Raw genomic sequence first — 17,372 nt, 5'->3', positions numbered from 1 at the left:
TACGTCAAAGTAACTGATACTTGAACTCTTAGTTTCTGCAGCCGCTTACTACGCTGCTCTACAGCCTACAGACTTTTCTTAAATAAAGGAAGAAGAAAGAAACAAGGAAAAACAGGCGATAAAATGGTGATTTAAAGTGTAAAATGGCGTAAAATTGCGGAAAGTTAAAACAGAAAGCAAAAGGGGTTGGCAATGTAGATAAAATACACAGGAATCAGACAAGTAACATAGTAGACACACAATTAAAAAACATGGCGACAGTCTGGTTTCTGTTCACAAGAGATAAAAGGCACACCCAGTGACAGTATGATGGCCGTTCGCAACAAGTCCCAAAAAACACAACACGGAACACTCACTGTAAAACACGCACTGTAGAACACTCACTGTAGAATACTGCACGAAAGTGGCAGCACAAAGACGACACCCCCGAGCCAAAGGCAGATGGGGGGGGGGGGGGGGACCTGCAGGAGGGGGAAAAACAAGGAGGGAGGAGAGGAAAAAACGAAAAGGGGGGGAACCAAGGAGGGAGAGGACGAATAAAGGGGAAGAAGGGCAGACGCGAGAGGGAATGAGAGGAGGCAGAGGAGGGAAATGGAGAAGGACGCGGGGGAGAGAAGGGTGCAAAGAGAGGGGAAGTGGGGAAGAAAGAGGATGGAAGGGGGGAGGGGGAGCCCGGGAAAAGGACAGAGGAAAGGAGGGGGAGTGAGGATCAGAGTTGATAGGAGGGGTAAATGGAGGGAGAGAGGACATCATCCAGGAGGGGGAGTTAATGGAAGCCACCTTGGGAAAGGAGATGTAGGGTGTAGAGATGGAGGGTAGGGGGGACACAATGGTGAAGACGTGGCAGGGGGCGGGGATTGGAGAGGAGAGGAGCAACTAGGGGGTGAGGGGGTTCAAGACGGCGGGAGGTGTAGAGGATGCGGATATGTTCGAGGAATAGGAGCAGATGGGGGAAAGGAATGAGATCATAGAGGATCCGCGTGGGGGACGGGAGGCGTATACGGAAGGGGAGGCGGAGTGCATGACGCTCAAGGATCTGGAGGGACTTATAGAATTTGGGGGGGGGGCAGATATCTAGGCAGGACTGGCATAACAGAGGATGGGACGGATTAAGGATTTGTAGGTGTGGAGGATGGTAGAGGGGTGCAACCCCCATGTCCGGCCGGAGAGGAGTTTGAGGAGCCGGAGGCGGTTGTGGGCTTTGGATTGGATGGAGCAGAGATGAGGGATCCACGTGAGGTGACGGTCAATGGTGAGGCCAAGGTAGGTGAGGGTGGGGTGAGGTGGACAGGACGGGCGCAGACAGTAAGGGAGAAATCCAGGAGCCGGAAAGAGCGAGTGGTACGACCTACGATGATTGCCTGGGTCTCGGAAGGGTTGAGTTTCAGGAGCCACTGGTTACACCATGCAGCAAAAAGGTCAAGGTGATTCTGGAGAAGGCGTTGGGACCGTTGGAGGGTAGAAGCGAGGGCGAGGAATGCGGTGTCATCAGCATATTGCAAGAGGTGTACTGGAGGGGGGGGGAGGGTTGGGGAATATCTGCCGTGTACAGGAGGTAGAGGAGAGGGGAGAGGACAGAGCCCTGGGGCACACCTGCAGAGGGGTAGAAGGTGTAGGAAGTGGCATTATAGATGGTAACATAGGAGGGGCGGTGGGAGAGGAAGGAGGCCATCAGACGGATGTAGTTGATAGGAAGGGCGTAGGTTTGGAGTTTAAACAGGAGACCGGGATGCCAGACACGGTCGTAGGCCTTTTCGAGGTCTAGGGAGACAATTGTGTGTCCCTCGAACGTTAGCAGGTTTCAAGAAATCAGTCTATCCAAACAAACAGTGACAAGACGTATCAGTGCTATGGCCGGAGATCTGCACAGGCAGCTAATAAATAAGGCTAAATACTTTGTTGCTTTCTCTGTTGCACTCGATGAAGCAACAGATCTTACAGATACAGCCCAGGTTGTGATATACATACGAGGTGTCGATAACGCACTTTGTGTAACAGAGGAGCGACATCTGTGCGTAGAAACATGCACTACATGAACGCTAACGGCTGCGGCGTGCACGCTGTGACCCGGAAGTTGCACATGTGCAAGAGCACCGCATGCGTGCAGAATTTCTGGCCGGCCCTGCACTAAAACCTCCTGGCTAAAAGTTTAGGCCAGAGTCCAGACACATCACAATACTTTAAAACCCTAGACACACACGTCTCATCGTTCGCTAAAACCCAAGGCAGATCCCCATCAACGGTAGAGGAGAGCGAATTACATTTCGCTGCTGCAGTGCCGAAAACAACAAAAATTGTAAGGATTTAAACGAACAGAAATTAATTGAACGGGTATGAAATGAACACTGAAGTGCTGTTGACAGGGGATGTCAAACTGATTTCATATTTTTAGATCTCCAGAAGTCTTTCGACGCCGTACCTCACAAGCGACTTCTAATCAGATTGCCTATGGACTATCGCTCAGTTGTGCGATTAGATTCATGATTTCTGGTCAGAAATGTCACAGTTCGCAGTAACTGACGGAAAGTTTGAAGTGGGACACACTTGCAGATACACGACGCGCTAAGCAGAAGGAGCTGCTCTCTAAATTCCGAAATCCAATCTTCACCGAGGATGTAGATCATATATTATTACCACCAACTTTCAAATCGCGTAATGGTCGTCATTCAAAGATAAGGGAAATAAGATTTCGTACTGAGGCGTTCAGACAGTCGTTTTTCCCTCACGCGATCCGCGAGTGGAACAGAGGGAGGGGAATATGACTTTGGCGCGAATTGTGCCCTCCGCCACACACCGCCTGGTGGCTAGCGGAGTATATATGTAGATTTAGAGTAAAACAGAAGTAATATGTGGCGTTCCCCAAGGAAGGGCTACGGGCGCTCTGCTCTTCCTGATCTACATAAACGATTTAGGAGACAATCTGAGTAGCACTGTTAGATTGTTTGCAGATTATGCTGTCATTTACCGTCTTATATAGTCATTTGATTGATCAAAACAAATTGCAAAACGATTTAGACAAGATATCTGCATGGTGCGAAAAGTGTTAATTGACTCTAAATAATGAAAAGTGTGAAGCCATCCACTTTAATACGAAAAGAAATCGCTTCCACGATATCTCACACAACCCTAAACGCTGTAAAGTCAACTAAATGCTTAGGAACTACAACACGAATAATTTAAACTGGAACGATCACACCGACAAAGTTGTGGAGAAAGGAAACCGAACACAACGGTTTATTGGCAGAAAACTGAGAAAATGCGACTGGTCTACTAAAGACGGAGCCTTCACTACACTCGTGCGACCTCTTCTGGAGATTAACGGTGCTGTGTGGAATCCGCGTCAGATAACATTGACGGAGGACATCGAAAACGTTCAGAGAAGGGCAGCTCGTTTATGTACTATCGTGAAATAGGAGAGAGGGCGCCACGGGTAGCATATGTGATTCGGGGTAGCGGTCACTAAAACAAAGTTTTTCGTTGTGGCAGGATTTTCTCATGAAATTTCAGACGCCAACTTTCTTCTCAGAGTGTGAACAGATTTCTGTAGGCGCTCACCTACATAAGAAGGAATGGTCATCATAATGAAATAAGAGAAATCAGTGCTCGCGCAGTAATGTTATGCGTTCGTTTTTCCCGCGCGCTGTTCGAGAGTGAAACGATAGAGAAATAGCCTGAAGGTGGTTCGCTGAACCCTCTGCCAGGCACTTAATTGTGAACTGCAGAGTAATCATGTAGGACGTAGATGTAGATGAAGGTTCTGTGACGAGACGGCATAGCTCTTTATTGTCCTGAAGTAATGAGTGCTATCGAGAAAGAATCTCAAATTGATTCCACATTTGAAGATTTCCATAATGCTTTTGATACCGTTACTCGTATGGGGCTTCTAATCAAATTTCGTGTGTATGGAGTATCGTCTCAGTTGTGCGACTGGATTCGTGATTTCCTGTCATAAATGCGACAGTGATATCTGACATTCCCCAAAGAACTGTTATAGGCCTTATTACACTGATTTGCAGATGTTGCTGTCATTTACCGTTCTGTTAAGTCATCAAATGATCAAAATCAACTTCAAAAAAAGGTTTAGACAAGGTATCTGAAGGATATGAAAGTGAAAAATGGATGACAAACCTTTTATACAGGAACAGAATGAAAGTTTTTGAAATGTGGTGCAGCAGAAGAATTCTCAAATTTAGAAGGGTAGTCATGTCAGTAATGAGGAGATACTGAATGTAATCGTCATTCAATAGAGGAAATATGTATCACAGTAGCGAAGACGAATAAGTGCTCATAGCTCCTCAGGTATGTATTTTAGAGACAATGTTTACTGAAATTTTTTTCTTGTTTTGGTCCATAGTACCACCTCCAAAATTTGTCCGCCCCACAATCTTAGTGACAATAGTAGCAGTACATGTCAGAGGTATCAGAATGGTTTTCGCTCATAACGTTCGCTTCGTTCGTTTCCGTATACGGAAGCTTACCTCAAACTGATACATTTACCTTCTCCATCATCTTAGAAAGTTTCTAACATCATCACAGAGTCACCCTGTATATACACAGCCTTAATGGCACCGGCGCCTATAACTTTTGACGCTCTGTAGCATCGTTGGATGACTTTTCCGGACATGTAAAACTTGATCTACTAAGTACCCTCGACCCCTCTCGAAGTATGTAAAATGAACTGTGAAACACCCTTTGTATGTAGATGTAACGCATTGTTTTACTCTCTGCTGTTCCATCTTTCGACTGCTAAGCTTCGACTCCCTTTTTGTTATGTTCGTGTAATGTGAAAAGAGAAAAATATAGCTGCTTTAAAGGAAAACTTCATTCCTACCCTGATTTATGAAAAACAAAAGTATTGGGAAAATAGTTACGGAAAAAGGAGTTTGGTGTATGAACAAAGTTAACTGCTTTGCGAGCAACAATACGTTTTTACCAAAGAAAAATCGCCAAACAGCCGTATGTTTCCAGAAGTTAGACGACCAGTTTCGGCATCTCATTAATGCCATCTTCAGGCACCCAGTTGTCAAGTCTTCGGAGTAAACACTCCACAAACGAATTCACGTAATCCAGATGCTGATGGCTCCAGCTATATATGTATCGATATGTGTGTTGTCTATACACTGAGATCCACCACCTGATTTCTTACGATGGATCATTTATTGACTGGTGTCTAGGACCCTAGTGGGCCTGAGTAGCGGTTCTGCCCGGCGCCAGTGTCCGGTCATACCGTTGCCACTGTCCCGCCACGTGGAGGCGAGCTTATTGTTCATTTCTGTCTCTTTGTTGTTTCTTTGTATGTTTTACCAGCTTCGTACTTTTGTAATATATGAACTGGAAATAAGAATATGTATAACATTTTGTCGAATTTAAGAAGAAACAAAAAGAAAGGTATGGAAGAGATAGAGATTTTACTCCCGTCACGTAGAGGTCTGGGGGTGAGTACCTCTGTATGTACTTCGGGCCACTGACCCTCAGACATCTTGCGTGTTAGTAATTAGGGTGGCCCTTATACTACATACCTTTCTCGTCTATATACATATTTTCAGGTTTAAAGTGCCCGTTGCCGTTTGCAGTTTTTGATAGTGCGCCAGCACATTTATTGATAATTTGTACTAAACTACTCCTAGCTATTTATCTAATCACTATTTACAGGTCTACAGTGCCCGATGCCATTGACAATTTGCGACAATGTGCCGGCACTTTACCTTAGCCTAATGAGAAGTACCAATCGTGCATGACTGAATACACGAGTATATATTATTAACAAATATACCTGCAATTAAATAACGCCTAAAATGAGTAGCGGTGTAGTCACTTAATGTGCTGTCGTCTCCATAACCTGTCGTATTGCTCTCTGTGTCGTATTCCGTGTTCTTATCCACCCTATGGGGTCTGTTACCTTGCTGCATATTGGCTCGTCTTCTGTACGATCGTATGCGTACATATTCTTCGTATGTTGCCTTTGAGATCTTATCTGTTAGTGTGTTTAATTGGGTCCATTCTGCTTCGTTTCTTAGAACATCGTATAGCTGACGCTCCGTATAAACGTTGTGTGCTTGAATTGTGTATCTGTAATTCCAACAGAATAATGTTCGGGAGATCCCATCTCCCCAAATGTACAAATAGGTGACTGCATCAGACTCTCACGGTTCAGGTGCGTGGAATAAGGTCCGTGTTCTGTTAAGAAGTGAACCATGCCGTGGCTAGTGTCGGCATGATTAATTCTTAACCGTTCAGATACGTCAGGAAAGTGTGTGTGGACTCTCCGTCTCTTATCACTTGTGCCCCACTCATTCTGCCAGGTTTCCATTCGCCAGAGTTTAAGGGGGGGTAGGACGTCAAAACGGCCGACTTGGAGCAGGAGAGGCATCACAGGACATTTTAGTTTCCAGTGTCTGTAATTTTACAAATAAATTCATAAAACTTTGTCAGCAACACCAGGAAGGATTCAGGATTCGCACCCATTGCAGTGGAAGTTCGAAATCATAACAAAATAAATTTTTTACGTGCGAAATTTCATCATTTTTTCACTTACTAATGGCTATGGGTACACTTTTCTTCATAAGTTAGAGAGATTCTTCGATGAATTTTGCACAGCATACATACCATACTCACAGGTGTATGAAACTATAGAATTTATTCAATTTATGAAAAAATGAATGAACTGTTATATTTTAAACTTCATGTTTAGAAAAAAACACAAATTTTATAGTTCATTACCTTAATTTTTACCACAGTTTTTAATAGATTTGGAAAATTATAGAGTTTCATACACCTTTAAGTATGGTTTGTATGCTATGCAAAATTCATCGAAGAATCTCTCTTACGTATTAAGAAAAGTGTACCTATAGCAACAAAAACTGCCATTAGTAAGTGAAAAACATGATGAAATTTCACATGTAAAAAAAAAATCACTTCGTTATGTTTTCGAACTTCCACTCCTATGAGTGTGAATTCTGAATCCTTCCTGATCATGCTGACAAAGTTTTATGAATTTACTTGTAAAAGTATAGACAGTGGAAATTAAAATATCCTGTGGTGCCTCTCCTGCTCCAAGTCGGCCCGTTTGACGTCCTACCCCCCTTAAGCTGATACTTGTTGTTTAAGGGTACTTCGGTTATTTCTCTTGCTCGATGTGGTCTACCCATCTTTAACCAGTACTTTGCAGCTCTGTAGCTGATAGTGATATCAGTCGGACAGATTCCGAGCACCACACGTAGTGCTTCGACCGAACTAAGAACACTTCGCTGTCCCCACCTTACCACCGTTCCGTTGGTGGCGAGGAGTAAGCGATGTGTACTCGTAGATGGCGTGTTACAATTATCCTACTTATGTTTGTGATCCCGACTTTTATTGAAAGTTCCCGTTTCAGTGGACCCTTCAATAGAGTATATGTTGTTTTGTGGCCTGCTATTTGGAGTTTGTTTGTTGTGTAGTTGCATTTAGTGTGCCATTGTAATACAGGTTCAAACGTATATGTGTGTGTGTGTGTGTGTGTGTGTGTGTGTGTGTGTGTGTGTGTGTGTGTGTGTGTGCGCGCATGTGTGTGTGTGTGTGTGTGTGTGTGTGTGTGTGTGTGTGTGTGTGTGTGTGTGTGAATTCCTAAGAGACCAAACTGCTGAGGTCATCAGTCCCTAGACTTACACACTACTTAAACTAAGTTAATCTAACTTATGCTAAGAACAGCACACACACCCATGCCCGAAAGAGGACTCGAACCACCGGCGGGAAGGGCCGCGTAATCTGTGACATGGCGCCTCTAACCGTGCGACCACTCTGTGAGGCAACTGAACAGGAAATGGCGTACCTCGAACAGTCGTAACTTCGCAGATAGAGCTGGCCACCACAGGTCGTCAAAGGCATTAATGAGATGTCGAAACTGGTCATCCAATCACACGTCTGTTTGGCAATTTTTCTTTGATAAAAATTTGACCGGCCACTATCTCGTATCCACGATGTATCAACAGAGATTAAGATCTCTGGTTGCGTTTACGAGCTAGAAGGCAATTTTCATTATAAATACTGCGTTTTACGGGATTTTCATTTAATTTGTGGAAACTAAAGTGTTCACAATTATCAAAGTGCATTTTAATGTGAAAGTCTCAAAACTATTAACAAAATATTTTGAAAACTAATTTCGATTACGATACAGGTTCTTCTGAAGAACTGTTACGTGTGTTCCATAGGGAATACACGCAGACGGCGGAACTTTACTTTGCAATGACATATTCATTTAAATAGCTCAGTAATAAAAAACTGTATCATAATTTCGCTGTTCTCCTTATTTGATACCAGAGATACGGACGCCTAAGAAATTCGCACACACGTACAACAGCGAAGGAGACGGCACAGTGACGAAGGCCACGTTTATGCTCCAGCTTACGGTGAAAGGCTGCGTAAGTGGTACACGCGTAATAATCCTCCGCCACTCTTTCGTGGGACTGTTTGGGGGTAAACAGCATGAAACATCAAGAACAAATGTATCGGTAACATCTCGCCTTTATCATCGTCTATTGGTCTTCCAGGTTCAACGACTCCAAAGTGTTGGATTTTTTTTTTTTTTTTTTCTGTATTGGGGCATTTAAAAGCTTTGGTGTATTCCAGCCCTCTTGATGGCCTCGATAAACTCTTGGAACACATGTTTGTCGATGCATTCTAAACACGCCAGGGATTTTTGAACACGTACAGGTATCGATGAGGAAACTTACTGACACATGAACTGTGGGCATGTGAATCACCTGTTGTGATGTGTTTGTCTTCAAGTGCACATCTCCAGTTTCATTCCTGCGGGATTCGCTATAAAGTGTTTATACACTCAATCGTAATACACCGTATTGGGAAACTTCTAGTTTCCGGACCTGCGTGTATTATGCCTGTATGGTTCAAATGGCTCTGAGCACTATGGGACTCAACGTCTATGGTCATCAGTCCCCTAGAACTTAGAACTACTTAAACCTAACTAACCTGAGGACATCACACAACACCCAGCCATCACCAGGCAGAGAAAATCCCTGACCCCGCCGGGAATCGAACCCGGGAACCCGGGCGTGGGAAGCGAGAACGCTACCGCACGACTACGAGATGCGGGCATTATGCCTGTATGTTTACTTGTAATAAACAGCCTATATATGGCAGGCCACCAATAAACCTGGACATGGACCAGTACTAAGCTACTGTGAACTTTATAACTTGGAACTTAGATCAACATGAAACATCTTGCAACAGCCGAAAGTTGTTCGTACAACTTTCCCTTGCAGACTTTCCGAACACATCTCTTGTTCACTAGTTACCATGAAACTAATTAGAGGTGTATATGCCGCAACATTCACTCCATATTCCAGCCCACTAGATGTCAGACCTGTTAAATTTATTCACAGAATCTTATCCGTCTTTAGAAAAGGATGGGAAAAATCTAACCCCAACTCCATTTTGCGCAACATAAAATTTGGTAGGAACCATCGCCCTCACATTTTTGCAAGCTTACCATCAGCACTCGGAACGCGACAAGAAAAAAGTCGACTCTCATCATGCTTTTCCATAAATAATCAAATGAAATTGTTTACGAATACAACGTGCAACAACAAGGATTGGAGACTTCGGTAATTACGAAATAGCATTGCCTTTGTTATTAAGAAGTATGATGCAATGTTCCTGCTTGCATGCATGCATGCATGCAGGTACATTGCGTTGTATTTCGTAATAACACATGTACTGATATTTCGTATTTATTCGCTAATAGCAGGCCCTCCATTCTCAATAAATACGTCCTTTCTGGACGGGAATACACGTAACTTAAGACTGCAGCTAGCGACGCGTGGACGACGACGTATTGAATTTTGTGCCTGGCCGTGATCGGTGCACGGATAGCCGAAGCGGTTAAGGTGACCGCTCGCATAAAGCGGGAAATTAGACTTCGAGTTTCGGTCCGGCCTAACTTTTCACTGTCATCATTCCAGTACACAGCTGATGTTGCTTCATATTCGCAGTTGCGATACATTTCTTGTACTTCGGTAGTTGTTAGCACCACAACCACTTAATGACACCACAAAAAATTACTGCAACTAAGAGCATGTGCGTTGGCGCCTTCGTAAAAGACACATTCAACGCTTACCGAAATCAGGTAATAGCCAAACTAACGAAGGCAAGTATAAAATTAATGTCTTTTATTTGTCTACGTAAGCGATGTGGACACCAGGAGGTGGGAATGAGGGGGCCCAGTTAAACTTAGTAAGGAACTGGATGTTCACAAGTAATTCTGAAGAAGCCATGCCCTGACCTATAGTCTAGATTTTCATAAATGGATTCCTGGTAACGCAGTCTCACTCGTAAAAATCTTTACTGACAGCGGTAGAATCTAGAATCTGCATGCGGAATAGGGATTTCATATTCAAATAGTTCAAATGACTCTGAACACTATGGGACTTAACATCTGAGGTCATCAGTCCCCTAGACTTAGAACTGCTTAAACCTAGCTAACCTAAGGACATCACACACATCCATGCGCGAAGCAGGATTCGAACGTGCGAGCGTAGCAATCACGCGGTTCCGGACTGAAGCGCGTAGAACCGCTCGGCCACCACGGTCGGCGAACAAGGATTTCTGTGTAGCGTTCCTGAAGGACACAGATTAACATGTTAAGCACACATACTGATTAATCAAAGACCAAGAATGTTCAAATGGTTCAAATGGCTCTGAGCACTATGGGACTTATCTTCTGAGGTCATCAGTCCCCTAGAACTTAGAACTACTTAACCCCAACTAACCTAAGGACATCACACTCATCCATGCCCGAGGCAGGATTCAAACCTGCGACCGTAGTGGTCGCGCTGTTCCAGACATTAGCGCCTACAACCGCTCGGCCACCACGGCCTTCACCAAGGATGTCACGAACATTAACAGGCTATGCACGTCAGGGAAAATGTACTTGCCATCTGTTCTACTATTACTTGAAAACCTAATAAACAGCGAGCTGTTACATTAGAACTGAATTTAGCTGAATTAGTGCTCTAAGTTGTATCTCTGAACCTGCATGTCGTCGTCTTACCTGATCGCTGTAAACTTAATGTAGAAAGTTAATACATCTGTTGCAAAATTTAATAAGTACCTTTCTTTCGAAACAAAACCAATGTTGCAAAATTGGGCGAGGTCCCACGAGGCACTCTAGTTCCATTGTGATTGAACAGGCCCACGTGGTTCTACTTACGGACAAAGGAAGTTCTTTAATGCAGTGAATCCGCGTACATAAGATGTCATAAATGAATATGATAAAGAATGAGTAAGCCCATGCAGGCAAATACAACTCGTCAGTGCAACTGTTATACAAGGTTACAAATTACATAGTCATTTGACGGGACCCAAATGAATGCTGCAAAATATTTCCTTCTACCTTTAAGAGAGAGAGAGAGATGTTGCAAGCTATTAATATTCAGAGACGCATGTGCTCACGCTGATTCGAGCAGATATCAGAAGAATATTGATTTCCGGCAGAAGATCTAACAAACACGCGACAGGGGAAGCTATCAGACTATGCATGACTCTAAAATATACACTAAGTGCAACAGAGGTAATTAGAATGCGAATGAAAGCCTGTAGTAGGCAGCATATTAAGACAGCAGAACGGTCAGCTTCGTCCACACTACACAAGGCTGGTTCAAATGGCTCTGAGCACTATGGGACTTAACATCTGAGGTCATGAGTCCCTTAGAATTTAGAACTACTTAAACCTAACTAACCTAAGGACAGCACACACATCCATGCCCGAGGCAGGATTCGAACCTCCGACCGTAGCGGCAGCGCGGTTCCAGACTGTAGCGCCTAGAACCGCTCGGCCACTCAGGCCGGCACTACACAAGGCACACCGCGCGAGGTGGCGCAGTGGTTATCACATTGGACTTGCTTTCGGGAGGAGCATTCTTCTGTAGCACCACATTTCGAAAGCTTCTATTCTCTTCTTGTCTGAATTATTTATCGTCCACGTTTCACTTCCATACATGGCTACACTCCATACAAACACTTTCAGAAAGGTCTTCCTGACACTTAAATCTATACTCGACGTTAACAAATTTCTTTTCTCCAGAAACGCTTTTCTTGCCATTGCCAGTTTGCATTTTATATCCTCTCTACTTCGACCATTATGAGTTATTTTGCTTCCAAAATAGCAAAACTCATTTACTACTTTTAAGTGTCTCATTTCCTAATCTAGTTCTCTCAGAATCATCTGATTTAATTCGACTACACTACATTATCATCGTTTTGGTTTTGTTGATTTTTATCTTGTATCTTCCTTTTAAGATACTGTCCATACCATTTAACTGCTCTTCTAAGTCCTTTACCGTATCTGCCAAAATTGCAATGTGATCGGCAAACCTCAAAGTTTTTATTTCTTCTCCCTGGAATTTAATCCGTACTCCAAATTTTTCTTTTGTTTCCTTTACTGCTTTCCAATATACAGATTGAATAACATTGGGGATAGACTACAACACTCCCGTCTCAACCACTGCTTCCCTTTTGTGCCCCTCGACTGTTATAACTTCCCTCTGGAGTCTGTACAAATTGTAAATAGTCTTTTGTTCTCTGTATTTTACCCCTGCCACCTAGACATATTAATTATGTGAATGCGTAGTGTCTGCTCTTTCGGAAATATCCTGTGCATTAAAAGTATAGACAGTAGAAATTAAAATGTCCTGTGGTGCCTCTCCTGCTCCAAGTCGGCCCGTTTGACGTCCTACCCCCCTTAAAGTACAGATCTCTTGTAATATCTGGTCTTGTGCGAACTGCTGTAGTTTGGGTAACAATTTCGCACTCTGGCACTCGCGACGTAAATATAGAGGAGGCTTATTCGCTTCAGCTAGAAGAGAATTAGTCGGAGTAAATAGTATTGCCTCAATTTCTTCCTAGCAATTTCATAGAGCTGCTTTGACTCAACTATTTAGTTATTGCCCTCAACGAGAAGTATGAGAAACAGAAATCACAATGGGCTGCTAGATGAAAATGGAGTATCCCCTATTCTCCATTGTCCGCGACACCTTTCAGGGTGTAGAAACAAGCGCAATTAAAAGTTTATTTCTCGTTCTTCTCCTCTCGATGCCAACCCTCCGCAGTACGCAAACGAGAAGTCGAAATTAACTGCGCCGCGCCTTGGTTTCCGTCTGCGTCGCGCAGCCGGCGGCAAAATCTATTTCGCCGCCAGCCGGCAGGCGGCTGAGTCTGCTTCTGGCGCCCAAACTCCCGCACTGGCTTCGAAGCCGCTGCGCGTGACAGCCTCATTAAAGTCCCGAGGACGGCGCGCCGGCGGCGGGCCGAAACGTGCGCTCCACGCCAGGTCATTACATCAGCACATCGCACGCGCACGTGCGCCGCCTTCAAGAAACAGTCGCGCCCCGCTGTGTCCGCTGCAGCTGGCGTCTGTCAGTTATTAATGTCATGCGAACGCTCTGCTCAATCTGGCAAGTTCGTGTGTTGGTTTCGACGCGAAATGTTGTTCACGTGGCACGCAACCGCAGTCCAACTCACATGTTAGCGACAGTCGCCGCTGTAGAAGTCGCTAAGCGGCGGGAAAACTGTGAGTTGTCAACAGGTTGCAGGCCCGTTCAGTTATCATCTGAGGTGTGTTTCGTAAGGTTCACTTTGGATCCATGATTACTATTGCGGGCTTTCACAGTAATACGAGGGTCACTCCAAAAGAAATGCACACTATTTTTGTAAAAATACAGTTGCATGTGTGAAAATTTTACAGTGTGTAGATACATCCTTCCCACTTGTTTTCAAACTTAGTTCAACCTGGAATGAGATTTTCACTCTGACATGAAACTTCCTGGCAGATTAAACTGTGCGCTGGACCGAGACTCGAACTCGGGACCTTTGCCTTTCGCGGGCAAGTGCTCTACCAACTGAGCTACCCAAGCACGATTCACGCCCCGTCCTCACAGCTTTACTTCCGCCAGTACCTCGTCTCCTACCTTCCAAACTTAACAGAAGCTCTCCTGCGAACCTTGCAGAACTAGCACTCCTGAAAGGAAGGATATTGCGGAGACATGGCTTAGCCACAGCCTGGAGGATGTTTAGTTCAACCTATTCCCGTGAGTCACAGCATGTCTTCAAGATGGCTGCTACACTTGGCGTTCGTCAGAAGCAACGTGCTTTCATAGAATTCCTGTGCTGTGAAAACGAGACAATGGGAAACATCCACAAGAGGCTGAAAAAGGTGTATGGAGATGCTGCTGTCGATCGGAGTACTGTTAGCCGGTGGGCAAGCAGGTTACGTGATTTTTTTCAGTGGCAGGCCTCGTACTGCACACACTCCAGACAACGTGCAGAGATTTAACGAATTGGTGACTGCTCATAAGCGCATCACGGTGAACGAATTGTCACATTACGTTGTGATAGGGGAAGGAAGTGTTTGCAGAATACTGAAAGTGTTGGCGTTAAAAAAGGCTTGTGCCTGGTGGGTTCCCAGGATGTTGACAGTGGCTCACAAAGAAACAAGAAAAACGGTATGCAACGAACTTTTGGAACAGTACGAGAATGGTGGAGATGTGACTATCATGTCTTTGGGAAACTGAAAGACTCTCTTCGTGGAACAAGGTTTGAAGATTATGACTCCTTTGTGCACGCTACAAACAGTGGCTCCAACAGGTTGGTCCAGAATTTTACCGTGCGGGTATACAGCCGCTGGTTCCAAATGGCCTAAGGCAGTTGAGAGGGATGGAAATTATGTGTAGAAATGAAACGATTGTTCCTAAAGGATGTATCTACACACTGTAAAACTTTCAAACATGTAGAATAAAAGATGCATTAAAAAAAAGTGTTTATTTCTTTTGGACTGACCCTCGTAAATGATTTGATGAGTGGCCCTCAACTACGTCCCCTCAGACTCAGAGTTGAAATATTAGAAGTTTTGGCTGGTTTCACTGTGTAGGGGCTGGGATACGTAGTTGCCGCATCACAAGCCAAATACTGTTCAGTCTACCGTATACAATATGAATGTACACATGAGTCGAATGGTCGAAGGTTCCTATCACTCGACAATTGCGAATTTTTTCTGCAACATAGTCATTTATAATTGAAAGATTGTAATTAAATAAAATCTGCAGGTACTATCTTAACGACTTTAAATCACGAGTACGATAGTAGAAGTACTTTTGAGAATGCGGTATATTTCTGCAAAGCGGCTCTTGGTCTTGTGGTAGCGTTCTCGCTTCCCGCGCACGCGGTCGTGGGTTCGATTCCCGGCGGGGGCAGGGATTTTGTCTGCCTCGATATGACTGGGTGTTGTGCGTCTTTCATCATCATTTCATCCTCATTCACTCGCAGTGGAGCGGCGGCCGAACCGCCCCGCGAGGGGTCTCCCGGCCACCAATGCCATACGCTCATTATTATCATTATTACACTTATTGGTGTCGATAGTCCAGCAATTTCATAAAATATAAGTTGAATAACAAGGAAACAGTAGATTCCTACTTCACGTAATTAGTTATGAACAACAACATAGCTCGCGAGATATTCACTTCTAAACGCATACTACAGGGTGATTCAAAAAGAATACCACAACTTTAGGAATTTAAAACTCTGCAACGACAAAAGGCAGAGCTAAGCACTATCTGTCGGCGAATTAAGGGAGCTATAAAGTTTCATTTAGTTGTACATTTGTTCGCTTGAGGCGCTGTTGACTAGGCGTCAGCGTCAGTTGATGCTAAGATGGCGACCGCTCAACAGAAAGCTTTTTGTGTTATTGAGTACGGCAGAAGTGAATCGACGACAGTTGTTCAGCGTGCATTTCGAACGAAGTATGGTGTTAAACCTCCTGATAGGTGGTGTATTAAACGTTGGTATAAACAGTTTTCTGTGCCATTTCAGCCAATAAAGTTTTTGGTCCCTTTTTCTTCGAAGGTGCTACTGTAACTGGACTACAGTATCTGGAGATGTTAGAGAATTGGCTGTTCCCTCAGCTCGAACAAGAAGCACAACAGTTCATATTTCAGCAGGATGGAGCGCCACCACATTGGCACTTATCTGTTCGTAACTACCTGAACGTCAACTACCCGAGGCGATGGATCGGCCGCCAGGCAGCCCGTGACAGAGCACTTCATCACTGGCCTCCAAGAAGCCCTGATCTTACCCCATGCGATTTTTTCTTATGGGGGTATGTTAAGGATATGGTGTTTCGGCCACCTCTCCCAGCCACCATTGATGATTTGAAACGAGAAATAACAGCAGCTATCCAAACTGTTACGCCTGATATACTACAGAGAGTGTGGAACGAGTTGGAGTATCGGGTTGATATTGCTCGAGTGTCTGGAGGGGGCCATATTGAACATCTCTGAACTTGTTTTTGAGTGAAAAAAAACCTTTTTAAATACTCTTTGTAATTATGTATAACAGAAGGTTATATTATGTTTCTTTCATTAAATACACATTTTTAAAGTTGTGGTACTCTTTTTGAATCACGCTGTACGTCTTCACTGCACAAGCCACGGAAATCTCACAAGTGCACTAGTCGGCACTACGAAATATTTATATCACTCGCGGCCACTCGCAAACTGCTTCATTCTCCCAGTCTTTTCTGCGACCGTGCATCCATAGTGCCGTACTGTCCAGGACTCTTTGTGTCCTGTCCCGTACTGTCCCTCGCGCCGCACTGTCTAGAACTGCCCCCTGCTCTGTGCGACTGTTCTCCCACTTCCATCCAGTCTCCCCACTCAAGAGTGCTGTGGTTGGCTAGAGCGCTCCCGCCATGTCTTCAAGCCAATACACATCCACAAACATAACGAAACACATTCGAGATATTGGATTTACATTTAAAAACTTGAAATTAAATAAATATTCCTACTACTATACCATGAACACGCTCCAACACACATTATTAAATAAATAAACAAATTAAATAAACACATGTCAAAGGAACAGAACAAAAGTAAACCAGTAGCCTAATGTCTCTGTGCTTTCTAAAACACAGTAAATGAATGACTAATTTCTTCATGAAAAGTATATATCGGATATAAACAAAGACATAGCTGAATAAATATATTTATAAGCATGCTGCTACCATTTTTTCGTGTAACTGTGGAGTACTTATGGCCTGACGCTATTAATAGTAATTGGCCACTTTGACCTCAGGTAACTCATGTACTATTCAAGTTACATGCCTGTAATTCATACCAATTTAGGTTTACACTAATAGCTTTCTGAAGACATGTCGATCGACGAAATCGGATGAACCGATTATGTTTTGGAAATTCGTTGCTGGGTCTTACTTGTATAATGTACAGTCAGGTACTAAACTTTAAACTAATAAAGATATTGAAAATCTGATAACACCATCAGAATCGTCGTGCAAATAATAGTAATGTACATGTTCCTTTTTGAGGTATCAT

General features: G+C 43.9%; 1 protein-coding gene and 1 non-coding gene across 2 annotated transcripts in view; one reads left to right on the top strand and one right to left on the bottom strand.

Annotated features, from left to right (window-relative positions):
* Nucleotides 1-17,372, top strand: part of LOC126473271 (disintegrin and metalloproteinase domain-containing protein 22) — a 1,075,530-nt gene that overhangs the window by 230,349 nt on the left and 827,809 nt on the right. The gene's annotated exons all lie outside the window — the stretch shown is intronic.
* On the bottom strand, nucleotides 13,830-13,904 carry Trnas-cga (transfer RNA serine (anticodon CGA)). The gene has a single exon. It is a non-coding gene; the product is annotated as a tRNA-Ser (tRNA).

This window comes from Schistocerca serialis, chromosome 4 (assembly GCF_023864345.2).
Source record: "Schistocerca serialis cubense isolate TAMUIC-IGC-003099 chromosome 4, iqSchSeri2.2, whole genome shotgun sequence".
NCBI lineage: Eukaryota > Metazoa > Arthropoda > Insecta > Orthoptera > Acrididae > Schistocerca > Schistocerca serialis.
Note: the sequence above shows the minus strand (reverse complement) of the source record. Positions and strands in the feature narration are given on the sequence as shown.